Below are 18,064 nucleotides of genomic sequence, written 5' to 3' on the forward strand. Positions count from 1 at the left end.
AAATGGATCATCATGGACACACCAAGCATTTTTATTGTCAGAAGTGTGGTCCACAAATCAGCCTGCCTTGTCTTGTCTTAATTGCCTGCACTGTATGATATAGAGATGCAGCTCTATCTTAGATGATGGATTTCCAAAGTCATGCACCATGGCCAATGGATATTATATCTAGCTATAAAGCAGGCGTGAGAGAGCTTGTCAATCCCCCTTTGAGTTGCAGAGGTTACATGGGGACATTCTATTCCTCAGCTATTAAAATGAAAAACTGACTCTTGGCAAGTGTCTGGGCAAGACAGGGCATGTTGATTTTTCATGCACTACAATGTCCTTAACAAATATCAAAGAATAGTACAACAAAGTACAAAAAGTACAGAGTAAAAGCACAAAAAAGATATAATAAGTACAAAAGAAGAAGACGAAAATAATATTATAGAGTAAACGTCTTAAATAAAAGTATAAAAGAAGAAGAAGAAAAGAACATGATAGAATAAAGTTTTTGAATAAAAGTGTTTCTGCTACTGCTGCTCTCTCCTCTGTTTCTCTTCTGATTTGGCTGATGCTGCTGCTGCCTCTCATCCCCTGCTGCCAAAGAGCTGCTGTTGTCCTCGCTTGGGGCGCCTCTGCTCTGCACAGTACTGCCTTGGCAGATGCTGCTGTAGTCATTGTGCACTCACTTCTACAGTGCGATTTCAACACTTATAGAGTTGGATAGAATACACTGATGAAGATTGTGAAATTTGACTCTCTATAGTGGTTACCCTCTATGTCAGAGGTTCCCAACCTATCGGTCGGGACCCAACTTATGGGTCGCGGAGCCGGAGCCCTCTTAATTTTAAGGGGTTTAATTTAAAATATATATTTTGCCCATGTTGAATAAATGACAAAGCATTTAACTAATATGCATAGAAGCAACAAAATGTAAGTGCTACATTAAACATTTTTCTATATTTGACTAGAGATGAATTGAGGAATAAAATAACTAAAATGAGTTTTCGCAGGAAACAGAAGGCATCTCGTGTGGGCGCTTGCGCGGTTTTGTCAACAAAGCTTACAATAGTAAAATCATTGGTCCCTGAAGAAAAAAGGTTGGGAACCACTGCTCTATGTGGTCCTGCTGTATGTGTCTGTGTTAAATTAAAACTATACAAAATTCAATGTGCTCTCCTGGCTGAACAGCATAGTACTGCCTTGGCTTGTTCTGCTGGAGTCTCTGCATGCTGATCTGAGTGTCCTTGTCGCTGGCCTTCTATTGCTGGCACTAGTCCTGCTGCTCCCTACTCAGCTGAGGGAATAGAGTCTCCATCCTGGCTGCCCACACAGTGGCTATGCTTGCATTGTGCCCACACACATTAAAGTGCATACACTGTATAAACACTGTATATTAATCTAGAAACTTGATATGCTGTTTTCTCTTTAGGTCACCATACAGCACATGCCTACTCAGCTGTAAAGCCTCCAACCTGGTGGACTATAGTGACTGTGTTTATATTTTGCCTGCATAATTAAACATACCAATATACAAATACTAAAGTATTATATCCATACTCTACATTATGCAGGCCTATAAAGTATATTACACACTTCGTTTTTAACCCATGTAAAGTACAAGAAGTGTGTTCACGCTGCTACAAGTTTATCAACCACTGAAACAATTATTTGAAAAACAACCAAAAAAATGGCTCTACCGTGCACAGTAAAAAAAAGAACTGTTGTTTTTACGGAAAATTGCTGGCAGCAGTGGTTGCCAAAGTCTACCTTTAAACAAATAACGGTATATTTCCTTTTTACATTTTACGGTAAGATTATGGCAGCAGTGGTTGCCAAAGCCTACCGTTAAATAAATAACGGTATTATTTTTTTTACATTTTACGGTAAAATTATGGCAGCAGTGGTTGCCAAAACAGATTGGACAGATTATATTCAGGTGAGTTCAATTATAGAGTTACAATCAGACAACTGATTGGACTGATTATACTCAGGTGAGTCCAATTATAGAGTTGCAATCACAGACAACTGATTAGACTGATTCTACTCATTGGAGTCCAATAAACATCAACTTAATTAGATACCTAAATAAATGCCCAATTGCCAGATTGTCTAGTGCAGGCAGGTGGATCAGTCTAGTATCATCAAGGAAGGGTATGCAAATCCATTCTTTATTTAAAAAAGGCCTGAAAATAACCTTAAGGAAAATGAAGGCCAAAGCTAGCGGGGCAAGCAAGCTAACAAACAAGCTAGTTAGCAAGCCACCATGCAGCCACCCTTACAACGTGACCTGCTAGCCGGGCCGGCCAGGTGAAGTCAGGCCAGTAGCCGGCCGGCCAGCCGGCCTTACAGCCAGCCAGCCAGCTAGCTAGCTAGCAACCAGTGAGCAGTACAATGCAACAGTCCCTGTTTAAATACATGTTCAAGTGAACCATGTGACCCGAGTGATGAAGCATTTGGCAGGTGCAGGCAGTAAGTTAATCATTGCATGACAGCCCTTAGCACTCACATGAGGTCAGGAATTGATTGATAGATTGATTCGGATGGGGTAGAATGACAGTTTCAAATAGACTGGGCTACTTCTAAGAGCTCAAGGGATTACTGTCCCAGGTAGACTTTTTCAGATTATACTAGCCTATAGGTATATTTTATGAGGCTAAACTGTAGGCTGTTACCGGAGAAATAATAAGTTACAGTGAATTACTGCAAAATGTGCAAACTGTTGCCATTTGCAGTCCTTAACTGTTGCACAGTTTATTCAGTTGCCAGCTTCATTGTTGTCAAATCTACAACGTGGAGGCACCTGGAGCCAAGCAGACAGGCAATATGTTTTCTGTGGAGTAATTAATATTTAATTAAGTATAACCTCCATTGCTTTCTGTTGGTTAGGAGGAATGCAAAACAAGATATTGTGAATTTTGAAGAGGTTTACTGTGTCAATTTGCCTCTCAATCGAAAACTCTGATGGCAAAGCCTCAAAGTCCAATAAGGGAAAAAAATATTGCGGTGGAGAATTTTTCGCAGGATGAATTAAAACACATGCAGAGGGTTGTACTCTAAGTTAATACTTATTGATGACTACTAATCAAATAGCGTGTTGACATCAAACTCTGCCTGTTACAACCAGCCTATCAGTGGTTTGACAAGTTACACCTGGAACAAGTGCAATCACAAGAGATCTATTGGACTAAAAGAGGACAAAAAGCCTAACACGACCAGAAAGAGCACCTACTTTTTGTAGTATACACAATGTGAAGAAAAGCAGAACAGAGTTCTTTGTCTGTTGGTTCACAATTTGGTTCACTAACAGGGGACTCAACAAAAATGGCTGCTCATGTTGCCAAAACATTTGAAAATTGGGGAGGCATGTTTTTCATAACTCTCAAGGGAGTTAAACATTAACTCTCTAGCTCTCTTAGCTCAACAACTCGGATCCAGAGGAGTCAAATAACACTCTGTAGTGTTGCTGCAACTCTTGATGTTTAGATTTTGGCTGAACACCAGTCTAACTCTGATCAATCGAACTCTGGCAAATTTGCTGTGTACATATGTGTACACCAGTGAAAAATAAAGTCATGTACCGTTTCTTGACTACTTCATCTTCACTTAACGGTATTTTCCAATATTTTCTTTTCAGTGAACAGTTCAGTATTTTCTACATATTGACACCAGTGAAAAATAAAGTTATGTACCGTTTCTTGACTACTTCATCTCACTTAACGGTACTTTCCAATATCTTTGTTTACAGAGAACAGTCCAGTATTTTCTACATATGACACCTGTCAAAAATAAAGTTATGTAGCGCTTTTTGACTAAATAGTGGCTTGCCATATTTAGTACAGAGATAAACTGTTTTACATTTTACGGTCACTGACTGTTGCAATTTGACAGTTTTTTGCCGTAATTTCAACAGGCATTTTTTACAGTGTGGCCTAACGGTAGCCTGGTATGATCCACCCATAATACTTCTCTTCATTCGTTTTAATGGTCTGGAAGTCATTTGACCTGATGCAATTTGAAGGGCGGGAAGATTTGAAACGATTGGACAACTCTAAACCAATCATTCGCTTATTGTCCGGCCGCCTGGTGGACGACTAAACCCTCCCCAGAAAAGAACCTCCAGACCATGAATACAAATGAAGAGAATGATTATGGGTGGGTCACCAGTAGTGGTGTCAACAATAATCGATTCGGCGATGCAATGCAATGCGGGCATGAACGATCCAATTCAATGCGGCAAGTTCCAGAATCGATGCAGCAATTATTTTAAGTTTCAATTACTTCCGTGGATATTTCGGGAGCAAATGAATGTTAAATTAAATAAAAGCACTTCAAAGCATTGCAAGACTAATACAGGCTGATACTGGAAACAGCCAATAATCATGACTGATGAAACATTTGCTTTGCTTTCAGTAGAAATGTAATACATTGCAATGCATTGTAGAATTGAATCGGATCGAATCGAATTGAATCGAATCGCTACCTCCCGAATCGTAATCGAATCGAATGCACACCACTAGTCATGACTCACCAGCCTAGCCGAGAATATGTGCGCCAACAAGATGTGCGCTACCGCCATCTACAGCGCTATGGGAACTCCATTTATTCTCAACTGTAAGACTCCAAAGGTCTCCTAACCGAAGGTCTCCTAAACACAAACGTCCAAAAAAATCTTTTAAAAAAGATACAGCATACATGATACAGCAACATCTCTCTCTTAGCCTCCAAAATGCCACTGATGACTCAGGTGTTTCTCTGGACCAGTTTCAATGATTATATTATACTTTTAAAAATTATTAGTAACTTCTTCTTACCTATTCTACCTGTAAACTATCATAGTTTTTTTCATAATTATATTTTAAAATGTTGACAAATGTGACATCGTGGGATGTATCGAATCGTAGGTCATATATCGTGATATGAACCGAATCGTGAGTTGAGTGTATCGTTACAGCCCTAGTAATGTGGCACTTATTTTTTTGCCAGCGTGGAAGCACCATCATATTTCAAACAATAGTGAAGAGCTTGCAAACTGTGGACTCATGCCATAGCCCTTCATAAGACAGATACATAAGTAAACTAGTGTTCTTATTTTGCGTAGCCTCATTGCCCTGAGCCTAAAGCTCACATGAAATAAGCAAGAACACAGGTTGACATTTTCTAACCAAATCAATAGTAATTTGACAGTATGCAACTAAAGCCCAACCTTAGCATCCAGATTTTCAATACACTGAGAGAAAGATAACAGAGGCGCAATTACCTCATATCTGACAATCGTGTAGGCTGCTCTGTGAACATTGTGTCCACCATGTAGCATGTAGCCCCCATGCCATTAGTGTTATCTGGAAGATATAGTGAAGGTAGACGTAGCAAAGGGGACACTAGATAAAGCCTTTGATGTTATCCTGGTCCATATGGTCTTTGATACAAAGGATGGAAACAAGGTTGATGTTGCTAGCTTTGTTTAACTGCAATCATGATGATAATTTCCCAGTGACCTTCAATGTCGCTTAAGTAGGAATGGAATTGGTAATCTCCCTGTAGACCTCGCTAGAATGTTATTTTCTGCCCTCAATTGATTGGTTGTCAGAGGCTTGTCTTAAAATGACCCTACACCATTTTACACCTCCCCTTCAGTTTAATAATTGAGTTTCACCTTTCTTGCTTTCTTTAACCCGTTCCCCTAGTCTGGTGATGTGTCTATTCCAAGCTAGTAGCCTAATTATCATTGAATCTTGTTCAGGAATTCTTGTTCCAGAAGACAGCCAGTAAGGACAAAGAGAGCGGTCAAATACATTACACATACACATACACATACACAATTTAATACATTATGACCATTCCTCCCAAACAGCAATGATTCAAATACATGAGGATCATGTGCAAGATGTGCTGCAATGTAGGTCATTTATTGCATTCACTGTTTTAAACTCAAAAAAAGTGTCTGTGCTGATTGAATGAAACTCTTTTGAACTGAACCTGCTTGAAAAGGTGAGATTGTTGATGCATGCAGGACAGATGCAATCTGCACACTACAGTTCATTGCTTAGATTGTGCTGATTTCACTGAACAGAATGCCTGGATGGAAGGGAAAAAACAGGATGTCAGATTGTCAAGGCTATTGTTCCTCCTTTTACTCACTTCAGCATTTTTAGCGGCCTTGTACAGAATGAGAAAAGGAATTTGCTCGTATTTTACACAATATGCTGTTTATTGTAGGATGTTAATAATTGAAAAAGGGCTCACATTGGTATTAGTTGCTTGTGCCATGTGCCCATAAAATGCTGTCCTTTGCAACATTTCTCACATTTCAGCATTGTTTCTTTCAAGTGGAAATTAATGTCTTCTAGCAGGATGACTTAGTCAGAGGTGAATTTAATGAAACCTAAATGGTTCAGAGTCAGACCTAGATGCTCACCCTCTTTGTGTGATTGTACATGTGCTCACACACGCACACACACTGAGTTATTGTCTTCCCAAAGGTTTGATTAGAAGTTGTTCTTTTACAGTTTTGCAACAGTGACCTTATCTCCAATAGTCACTGTGGCTGTCAATTTTCCAGTGTGAATATCAGCTTATGACTGATGCTGTGGCACTTTTAGTGGCGCTGTGAATTATTTCACTCTGTGACGGGGATAACAGATTTAACTGCGGTGGGAAAGAGAGTAAATCAGCATGGAAGTACCTCTGCCTGGCATCTCACCATGCTATATTCTGACACAAAACACCAAAGTGTCAAAGTAGGATGTAGAAGACAAGCACAGCAGGGGTGTTTCTGAAACTGCAAGTCACACCGAGGTTGGAAATTCATTACAAATCATATAACCTTTTTTGTTTTTATGTTTTTCTTGTATTTCGGATATACAGCTTACTTTCTATGCTGTCAGAAGTTAAAGTTTCAAAGAGACCAGTGAGACGGTGGTTTGTGATTGCGGCATCATTTATGTTCTTTTAAAGTTTCTATTTTGTATTTTTTTTTCTTTTGCCAAGTTCTGTTTTGTTTTCAAGGTGACACTTGCTGTGTCTCATATCGTGCACTTTTGTTAGTGCATTTACGGTTAGTGCATAGTGCACACAGTGCGCTGAGGTCTTAAGTGCATAGTGTCATGGAAAAGTTTGAGCACTGCAGTGTCCATCATTCAAGCACTGTTCTTTTGGCCATTGTTAGGGCATCATCCGGGCACTTTCAGTGCACTGAATTTACAGATTTTTTCAGTGTGAGCGCCCTACTCACTGAATAGTGCCCGAAGTGCACAAGTGGATGATATGAGTCAAAGCGAAAATCTCTCCAGGCTCACACAATCACACACTTTTGCCTCCTCACTCAGTGCAGCCTGTAGATAAAATAATTTAAAATAATAATGATAATAATGATATTTTTTTAAACACTACTGAATCCATCCATTGTAATTGTACTGTGGCCCGAACACTCCTATTCCTTTCAAACAATATCGGCAGTCAGTGAGCAACCAACTGCACCTCGAACTCTACGAGTTGCAGTCAGATACGTGGTCATGTGGCCCTCTGATGACGGGGATGACAAATGTGGCCTTATCATCAAAGTTGCCCATGCTTTGCATAGACCAAGCTTCACGCACCTACAGCAGTTCTGTGCATCCGCGTAACAGTTCTGTGTGTCTTTTACTGAATGATAATTTTACAATCTCTTCCCTGATCTCCTTACCAGAACAGCATAGACAAAACAAAAGGTGGCTGGCTGTGTGTCTGAACTCCCTTAATTAACTACCTAGCCTACAAGACTCTGCACCTGGACAAGACTCTGTTCTGGAGCTGAGCAGAGAGCAAGACAGCACCTCACCCTTCCCCTGGACACACACACATATTTTTTTAAAATTCTTCACCAGGAGGGTTTGCCTCATCATCCTAAATCAACCCCTGAATGAGAAGTACTTCAATGTCCTCTGGAGAAAAGGTATGAATTTTTTCATTGGCATCATAGGCAGGGCATCAGTCCTTGGTTAACAGTACAGACCGCTCATATTGTGTTATTGGGCCAGATGGGCCGTGGTGTTAGTGAGAGAGCACAGGCCAGAGTCTTGGCACCAAACACTGATTACATTATTGACCTGCTGCGCATCAGTCACCTCCAAAACCAGAGCTCTCTCTCTCTCTCTCTCTCTCTCTCTCTCTCTCTCTCTCTCTCTCGTTTGCTGAAAGCATCTCTTTGTAACAACTCTGGAAATGAGAAAGATGGAGGGAGATCGTTTCAAAATAATTTGTTTTATTAGGCCGTGTAACATGATATTCAGCAGTGGTTGCTTGTCTGTGCACAAATGTACTGTCTGGAAAATACACTGTCTAAGTGAGTGATTGCCTACTGTACCTAAATGATTTGCAGCTATTATGGTAGACAACTAAGTGGCTATCGAAGGATGACTTGTTTTGTTCAGGCCTGGATCCAGTTGACAAAGTTGACAAATGTAAAACCAAACAAAACCTTACAAAGTATATGACTTAAAATTATTTTTTAATGCTGTTAAAATCTTAGTGGATGAGTGGCGTTCTTTTATAGGATGCAGTTGACAAATATAAAAACAAGCAGTCGATTAGGTAGGTCTCTTGCTGTCTTCCTTCTGGCTTTAACCCTCCCTCCTGCCTTGTAGCAGTGATTTGCCATGTCTAGTTTCTTTTCTTCTCTTCTTCTCTGTGCGTGTTTCTCTCTCCACTCGCCCCGCTGTGATCTCCTCTTCATGGAGCTCACGGAGATGAGAGGATGTCAAGGATGCAGGGAGCCTGGAGCGACAGTGGAGAGATGAAGAGAGGCACAGAGATGGAGACCCCCACCCCCCCACCCCCCTACACTCTAATCCCCAGTTGCACCACCCCACAGGCATCCATTTCCCCTGTGTGCTTAGGCCTGGTTTCACCCATTCTCAGCCCATGCCAACATCCCTATCACCAGCCCTCCCACCTCAACCAGCACCCCAACCTCCACACCTTGCTCTTCCGCCTGCTAGCTAACCCATACCCACTGTCTCTTCACTCCTGTACTCAGAGTACAACACCCCACTGCTACCCCCACAGTGCGCGCACACACACAAACACACACACACACACACACTTCTGTGCTCAGGCAGGGAACCCCTTGCCACCCGCCATCCACCCCTCACCCTTCTCCACTCCTCCAACCCGCTTCTCCACCTGTACCGCTACCTCAAGCCTGCACTCCCCTCCACCACCCCCAGCTCTTCCACTGTGCAGCTGTCTGCCTCTGAAGTGGAACCCCTTGGGACCCTCTGGAGCCCAGGAGTCAAAGATCAAAGACACCATAAACACACATTCACCTACAGTACACGCAGGCACGCAGGCACGCACACACGCACGCACACACACACAGACACACACATGAACACACGCACGCACGCACGCACGCACGCACGCACAGTTTTTATCGCTCGCTTTCTTTCTTGCACTCTTTCTCCATTTCTCTCTCCCAGTATCACAGAGAGTGCTTGAGGTGCACTTGTCTGTTCAAAGACTTTTCTTCACCTGCTTGTTTTCATCCTAAGGAACTCTTGAAGTTAATTTCATGTTAAGTATCCTATGAAAGTAAACTGGTGCTGAACATGAACTGATGTTTACAGTAACGTAACTGATCTTTCATGAACAAACCATATACAAGCAGTAGTATATCTTGACTAGCGCAAGACAGGGAGGATATCAATAGTTAACCACTTATTCCAATTACTGTGCCACTTAATTGTGTATAGAGAACAAGAAAGTTATAATTTATAGGCCTAAATGGAAACAAAATGAATAACTTTATTCACGACATGAGACAGGGAGACATGACCTGCTGCTGCAGGTGCTTTCAGTTGTGACAGTTAGACTTACTGTAGGTCATCATGGTCAGCTGTCATCTGTGTCATAGAGTTGAATTCACTTTTGTGTTGTGTGTTGATGCCCTCAAGGTATATTTATGCTCTTCTCAGCACGGGCATTCACTGTTCAACCTGAAGTTAAGAGGTCAATTTCACAACTGTCAATCTGCGTACATGAATAATTCCATGGCCACTGAGCGACTGACATTGGAAATAGGAGAGAAGAGTGTGTGTGTGTGTGTGTGTGTGTGTGTGGGGTGGGGGGGGGGGGGGTGCAGAGAGAGAGGGGGGGGGAGACAGACAGAAAGAGAGAGGGAAAGACAGAAAGAAAGAAAGAAAGAAAGAGAGGGGGGGTCAGTCTCTGCAGTGCATCTATTACTTTTGTGTCTGGTTAGAGGTTGTTTGATTAACAAGCAGTGACAAGGCCATGTGTTCTCGTTGCTAAGGTCAAACACTACTGGAAAGACACCTGATTAGGAAAAAAGGAAGGGTGAATAGTTTTCATATATTATTGGTGGTTAGCAGCTGGGGTAGGAACTAACTGTTCATTTTAATTTCCTTTATTGCTGCTCTGCCTTTTTTAAGCATGTCATCCAGCCATGAAATCACCCCTCCCTCTCTCTGTCTGTCACCTGTGGTATTGCATGATGTGTTGTGGTGTTAAAAATAATGACTTATCTGTATGGAAATCACTCTGGCCAAGGCTTTTTTGTCAGCAGTATATCAAACAGTAAATGAAATATCAGAGTGAAACCCCATGCAACCCGCTTCTTTTGTGAGAGCAGCTTGTAGTTATAGGGAACCAGTGGAGTCTGATAGTCTGATAGCATCTTGGCCTGAGATGAGACTCTTCGGTAAGCCTTGATCACGGCATGAAATCCAACTTGCTATCTGCCAGCTATTTGTTGTTTTTCCTAAGGTCTTCAAAATTACAAAGCTTTGCATTTGTGATTCTTTTTTTGAGTGGGCCAACATGGTTGTGCATATTAAAGGAACGTGTGCGTGTGTGTGTGTGTGTGTGTGTGTGCGCGCGTGCATGTGCACATGCATATGTGTGTTGTTAGATATGTCTAATTTTTTGTCTAGGTTTGTTGGGATGTTTCAGAGAGCAAAACTGGATGCAAATGAAAGCCAATAATCGAATAGAAGCTGCCAGTAACTGTTAATGGCTGCCAGCTCTCTCTCTCTCTCTGTCTCTCTCTTTCTTTTTCTCACTTTTTTTCACACACACACAACGAGCAATTGTATAGGTGGTCCTCAGTCTGTATATCATTTTTTATATAGGCTGGTGATAACTATTAATTAATTTAGCACACTACAGAGCTTTACTTTGTGCTGCTTTTATTGCATCTTGCAATGTGGATTTTTTTATATTAATATTTCATCACTCTGGAAGTTTTATTGACTTTTTATGTAGCTTCTAGGTTTATTACCCTAAAAACTGGGTTTCATAATCACACAACATCAGTGTTGATGCCCTATTTGGCTCATAGACACTAGTCTAAACATACAGGTAACCTTCTTGCCATAGGAGCCTGAGATGACAGTTTCAATTGGATTATTTACAATCTGCATGTTTCACACTCATAGTCCCCTCATAAACAGTCTTAAGGCCTAGTTGTATAGAGTTTAATTGTCTACGCACATTATTCGTCCCCTGTGGTGTCCCAGGTATTTACTTTTGCATAATATTTCTTTTGACTTCCACAAAAATATGTCTGATAAAACTTCAAAGAAACCATTGTCATTCCCTATGTAGCTTGTATAATGTATTCTGTGAAAAAGCTAAAAACAGCCTGCTCAAAAAACTTAAGTACAGCTACCTGTTGTCATTTATCTGAGAGAGAAAAAAAGAATAGATAAATACCCCTCTTCCCCCACCATGTTTCACGTTTCACTTCAAAGAAGAAAGGTAGGCCTATGTTAATTTTAAACACACTTTTTATTGTGTGAACACAGGGGATTTAGTTCCTAAATCAGTAGTAAAATAGTTAGTAAAATACCAACCATCAGTTAGTAAAATACCAACTTTTAGACACACAGATGGCAGTTGGAGATGTTACAGTTGTGTGTGTGTGTGTGTGTGTGTGTGTGTGTGTGTGTGTGTGTGTGTGTGTGTGTGTGTGTGTGTGTGTGTGTGTGTGTGTGTGTGTGTGTGTGTCTTGTTATTGGCAAGGCTGGTATTTTTCCATTCACCTGGGAGCAACCGGCGAACTTGCTGCCTTATTGCTTATCACCAACACTGTAACTTTGCTGGGAATACACGTCATTAGAATGAACAATGAATGTATGTGAGCATGTGTTGGTGTGTGTTTGTGAACTTTTTTATGTGGTTTTGGTCTTGTCTCTGCCGTGACTGGTCTTGGTGTTGTCTTGGTCTCACGCATAACTGTCTTGGCCTTGGCCTTGGTCTTGGTATCGACTGGTCTGTCTGGGTCTTTCTGTCTTGATACCTCCGGTCTTGGTGTCAAGTCAAGTCAAGTTGGTTTTGTTGTCAATTTCTTTACATGCACTGGTCATACAAAGAATTGAAATTACGTTTCATACTTTCCCATGTCGACATAGACGTAGAATTTAGGTGTGAACATAGACAATTAGACATATACAGTACACATACATTACACCTAGAGTACCTATACAATACACATACAGACATATAAAGTGCAAGACTGGGCAACAGAAGACATACATAGAACATATATTAAAAAGAGGTATTGTTGTGCATTTTCACATATCTTGCATATTTGTGTGTGTGTGTGTGTGTGTGTGTGTGTGTGTGTGTGTGTGTGTGTGTGTGTGTGCACGCGCGTGTGTGTGTGCGTGTGTGTGTGTGTGTGTGGGTGCACTGTTTATACCACAGGGCCTGGGGAGGAAATAATTTGTTGTCCTTCGTCCTACCAGGGAATGACCGTTTTTGAAGCGTGTTGTCATGCCAGTCGTCTCCCTTGGATTATCATCACCAAGCGAACGCTGGCAGCCAAATCTCCAAACACTCACATCCGTCACCACCGCATCCTTTAGACAGATCCCTGACATCAATACACGTCCCTCTGAGCTGCACCTTATTGCCGTCCTCTTCTTATATTCTCCCCTCTCCTCTCCTCTCCTCTCCTCTCTTGCTGTCTCGCTCCTCTCTCTTTGTTGCTCGCATTCTCTCCCTCTCTCCTCTTCACCCCTCCTCTCTCTCTCTCTTAATCTCTGTCTTTGTCTGCCTTCCAGCTACTGTTGCCATGGCTCTTGTTTACAAAAGGCAGTGCGTTTCCTTTGTGGTAATTTATTTTCTTTATCGTGATTGCCCATTGCCATCATTGAGGAGACTGTGGTTGAAACAAGTGAAACAAAACGCTGAGGTCCACTCTTTACAACACTACTGATCTGTGAAAAGGATTAGGAAATTAGAGAGAACTTGGGCTACAAAGCCTCTCTCTCTGTCTCTCTGTTCCTATGTCTGCGAGAGAGCACAGGCCAGAGTCTTGGCACCTACCACTGATTACATTATTGACCTGCTGCGCATCAGTCACCTCCAAAACCAGAGGTTTCTCTCTCTCTCTCTCTCTCTCTCTCACAGAAATAAGATAAATAAGCTAACCAAGAAAGTGGGGTCCATCACGGGTGTGTGTTTTAATTCGGTGAGCAAATTTTAGAGGAGAGGACATTAAGGAAGGTGAACAGTGTGCTGGGCAGGGACGACCACCCACTGTCCAGCCTGTTCACTAAAAGTGGCAGGGGCCAAAGGCTCCTTCTCCCCAGGTGCTCCACCAAAAGGTTCAGACGATCTTTTATCCCTGCAGCAATCAGACTTTTTAACAACAGCTGCTGAGGGTTTTATTGGTTTTATGTGTTTTTATGTGTGTGTGAGTTTTTTTATGTGTATTTTATGTTTATGTATGGTTAATTCAGGTAAATTGGGCCACTTTTTTGCATATAAGTAAATGGCCCAAAGTGGCCCAATTTACCTGAGTTGACCATAGTATTTCTGTTCTATTTCTCTGTGACAGCAGGAGAAATGTTGTACAACCGCCCCTCTGACTGCCAACACGGATTACAAAATGACTGACATTAAACATGGACACTAATAAATCTAAGGGAAGTTTGGTCCAGGAGCACTATCCCTTTCAATTTTCCCCTTCCTTTTTGCCTCCTGTCTCATGTCCCACTCCTTGATCCAGGAGAACAATGTATTTATCCTTCTTTCCTGCCCCAACACTTCTCCTTCTCTGTATCTCTAGCCACCCCACCCCAACCCTCCCTCTTCTCTGCTACTCTCTCTCACCTCCTCCACCTGCTCCTACTTGCTCATTCCCTCCCTCCTCGCCTTCCTTTCACACTTTTACTCCTTGCCTTACTCTGTCCATCTCTCCTTCTCCCTCCTCTTCTCCTTCTAACCTCATGTCTCTCTTCCCTCCTTCTCCTACCCCTCTACCCATCTCCTTTCTCCCCAGCTTTCCTCTGTCTGTCTGTCTGTCTGCCCCCCCCTCTCTCTTTCTCTCTCTCTCTCTCTCTCTCTCTCTCTCTCTCTCTCTCTCTCTCTCTCTCTCTCTCTCTCTCTCTCCCTCCACCTGTTGTACAGTGCCTCTATCTCTCCTCTGTTGCCCCCTCAGGCCAAGGCTGCAGGATGAAGGTTAATTAACTCCACCAGGCAGGTGTGAAGCAGAATGAAACAGCGAGGCTCCGTATAACGCCACTACAGGCCAGGATCATTTGGCACCTGAAGGCTACCAGGAATTTCCTGGAAAAATTCAAACAGTATTTTTTTTTACTATTCCTATTTCATTTAGCTGCTTTTCCCTAATAAGGGAATCAGAAAATTGAGTTGTTATTGCAAATGTTGCTATATAAAATCATAGGACATTGGTTATGTATTCCTTTTAACCTCTTTATTAATTAATCAACTCATTCATTCATTCATTCATTCATTCATTCATTCATTCATTCATTCATTCATTCATTCATTCATTCATTCATGTGTTCTGCATTATTTGTTTAATATAGTATCCCAATAGATAGAATGTTTTGTTGGCATTTCCCCAACCTCTGTCACATGATTGTGTTTTTCCAATTTTCCATCTGCTATCATGTGTTATATTATCGGCCTGCTGGGTTTAGTCCATTACTCGAGCATTCCTTAGTCTCCACCGCATAGCAGGGTGTGATAATGACTTGGGTGAGAATTTGAATGTGGGTTAAGATAACATCAGAGTTATGATTGCAATTTTAATGAGTGTTTTAACATTCTTGGTCTGCTGTAAATGTCAGCGCTTGGGCCCCCCAGGAGGTACGTACATAGACGGCATATTCCACTGGACACCAGAAATAAATTGAACTAGGAAGCAATTCCTGTGTGTGTGTGTGTGTGTGTGTGTGTGTGAGTGTGAGTGTGAGTGTGAGTGTGTGTGTGTGTGTGTGTGTGTGTGTGAGTGTGAGTGTGAGTGTGTGTGTGTGTGTGTGTGTGTGTGTGTGTGTGTGTGTGTGTGTGTGCATGCACTACTGACCTGAGTGACCTCCACTGATTGGTAAGTAAATAGGGGGATAAGAATGTAATCGGCTAGTGATTGTCTTCTGCCATAATAAAGTCAAGAGTGTGAGTATGGGGGCTGATGTGAGGCCTAAGGTCATTAGAATGCAGCAGAATCGGCCATTAGAACAGCAAGGGGAGGTGTAGTAGTGATGGGGTTCATTCACCACATTGCCTAAAGGCCCCATTAAACAACAGTTGTTGGTTAGTTAGTTCCACATCAGTCCTTGCTGTAGACTCACTACCCACGCAGGGTTAGGAGGTTGATTCAGGTTCCAACAATACCCTGGAGTCCATTGACTGTGAGGCATTTTGACCCCACTTACACTGTGCTCCAGGAGGATATAGCTCCCTGGACATAGGTCATTGCAAAACATCTAACTCCATTTAGGGACTATGGGTTTTTCTCAAAGCCTAGGCCAGTGTCCTTCCAAGTGTATCAGCCTAATTAGTCACGCCCAGTGATTGGATACTTTTTGGTGAACTCTACAGAATATCCAATCACTGGGTGTGACTAATAAAGGGTATCCAATCACTGGCCGTGACTAATTAGGCTGATACACTTGGAAGGACACTGGCCTAGGCTTTGAGAAACACCCAATGTCCCAACCTAAACCACTTTAATTTATTCAATCCAAGGATGTTCCCATTTTGCCTTTACGTTGTTCACAATATGTCCCCCTCTCATGTTGCTCTAGGGTACGCCAGCAGACTGACCAACATGGTGGCCTCTTGAGTCGTTGCAAGAAATTAAAAATAGGTGAATGCGTCCAAGTCCTTCCTGTTCTTCCAGATAAACAACACACGAAGGACCTTAAAGAACCTTAGCTAATTATCCATTGTATACTCCACTTCTCTTGTCAACACAACTTGTGCTGTGTTGCGGTTTGCAGGAAGTGGTGAGGAGGTTGGTGAGGGGTCCACACCGCCCTAATTAGTGACTTGTTGTTTACAGCCACTGCATAAGGACATAGCATTTAGGGTTCCCAAGGGACAAATCTGAATTTCATGCCTCAACAGACCTGTTTTTAAGTAAGCCAGTACACATGGGCATTAATGGTTGTATTGTAAATAGATAGCAGGGATGCCATGGGATATGATAAATGAAACTCCTTGTATGCACTCATGCTACTGTGTATGGTTAGCCATTGAGTTTATGTGAGTGTGTGAACAGTATGTGAACGGACACTAAGCATGGTGTGAAATGTCATGCAGTCAACGAGCCTGTGTGAATGTAATGAATGGAGCATGCTACACTGTAAAAAATGCCTGTTGAAATTACGGCAAAAAACTGTCAAATTGAAAACAGTTTATCTCTGTACTAAATATGGCAAGCCACTATTTAGTCAAAAAGCGCTACATAACTTTATTTTTGACAGGTGTCATATGTAGAAATTACTGGACTGTTCTCTGTAAACGAAGATATTGGAAAATACCGTTAAGTGAGATGAAGTAGTCAAGAAACGGTACATAACTTTATTTTTCACTGGTGTCAATATGTAGAAAATACTGAACTGTTCACTGAAAAGAAAATATTGGAAAATACCGTTAAGTGAAGATGAAGTAGTCAAGAAACGGTACATGACTTTATTTTTCACAAATTTGCCAGAGTTCGATTGATCAGAGTTAGACTGGTGTTCAGCCAAAATCTAAACATCAAGAGTTGCAGCAACACTACAGAGTGTTATTTGACTCCTCTGGATCCGAGTTGTTGAGCTAAGAGAGCTAGAGAGTTAATGTTTAACTCCCTTGAGAGTTATGAAAAACATGCCTCCCCAATTTTCAAATGTTTTGGCAACATGAGCAGCCATTTTTGTTGAGTCCCCTATAAGTGAACCAAACTCAATCCTCTGTTAGTGAACCAAATTGTGAACCAACAGACAAAGAACTCTGTTCTGCTTTTCTTCACATTGTGTATACTACAAAAAGTAGGTGCTCTTTCTGGTCGTGTTAGGCTTTTTGTCCTCTTTTAGTCCAATAGATCTCTTGTGATTGCACTTGTTCCAGGTGTAACTTGTCAAACCACTGATAGGCTGGTTGTAACAGGCAGAGTTTGATGTCAACACGCTATTTGATTAGTAGCCATCAATGAGTATTAACTTAGAGTACAACCCTCTGCATGTGTTGTAGTTCATCCTGCGAAAAATTCTCCACCGCAATCATTTTTTCCCTTATTGGACTTTGAGGCTTTGCCATCAGAGTTTTCGATTGAGAGGCAAATTGACACAGTAAACCTCTTCAAAATTCAGAATATCTTTTTTTGCATTCCTCCTACCCAACAGAAAGCAATTGAGGTTATAATGAATTGAATATTAATTACTCCACAGAAAACATATTGCCTGTCTGCTTGGCTCCAGGTGCCTCCACATTGTAGATTTGACAACAATGAAGCTGGCAACTGAATAAACTGTGCAACAGTTAAGGACTGCAAATGGCAACAGTTTGCACATTTTGCAGTAATTCACTGTAACTTATTATTTATCCGGTAACAGCCTACAGTTTAGCCTCATTTAATGTGTAAAATATACCTATAGATAATCTGAAAAAGTCTACCTGGGACAGTAATCCCTTGAGCTCTTAGAAGTAGCCCAGTCTATTTGAAACTGTCATTCTACCCCATCCAAATCAATCTATCAATCAATTCCTGACCTCACCTGAGTGCTAAGGGCTGTCATGCAATGATTAACTTACTGCCTGCACCTGCCAAATGCTTCATCACTCG

The sequence above is a fragment of the Engraulis encrasicolus genome, chromosome 9, assembly GCF_034702125.1.
Source record: "Engraulis encrasicolus isolate BLACKSEA-1 chromosome 9, IST_EnEncr_1.0, whole genome shotgun sequence".
Taxonomy (NCBI): domain Eukaryota; kingdom Metazoa; phylum Chordata; class Actinopteri; order Clupeiformes; family Engraulidae; genus Engraulis; species Engraulis encrasicolus.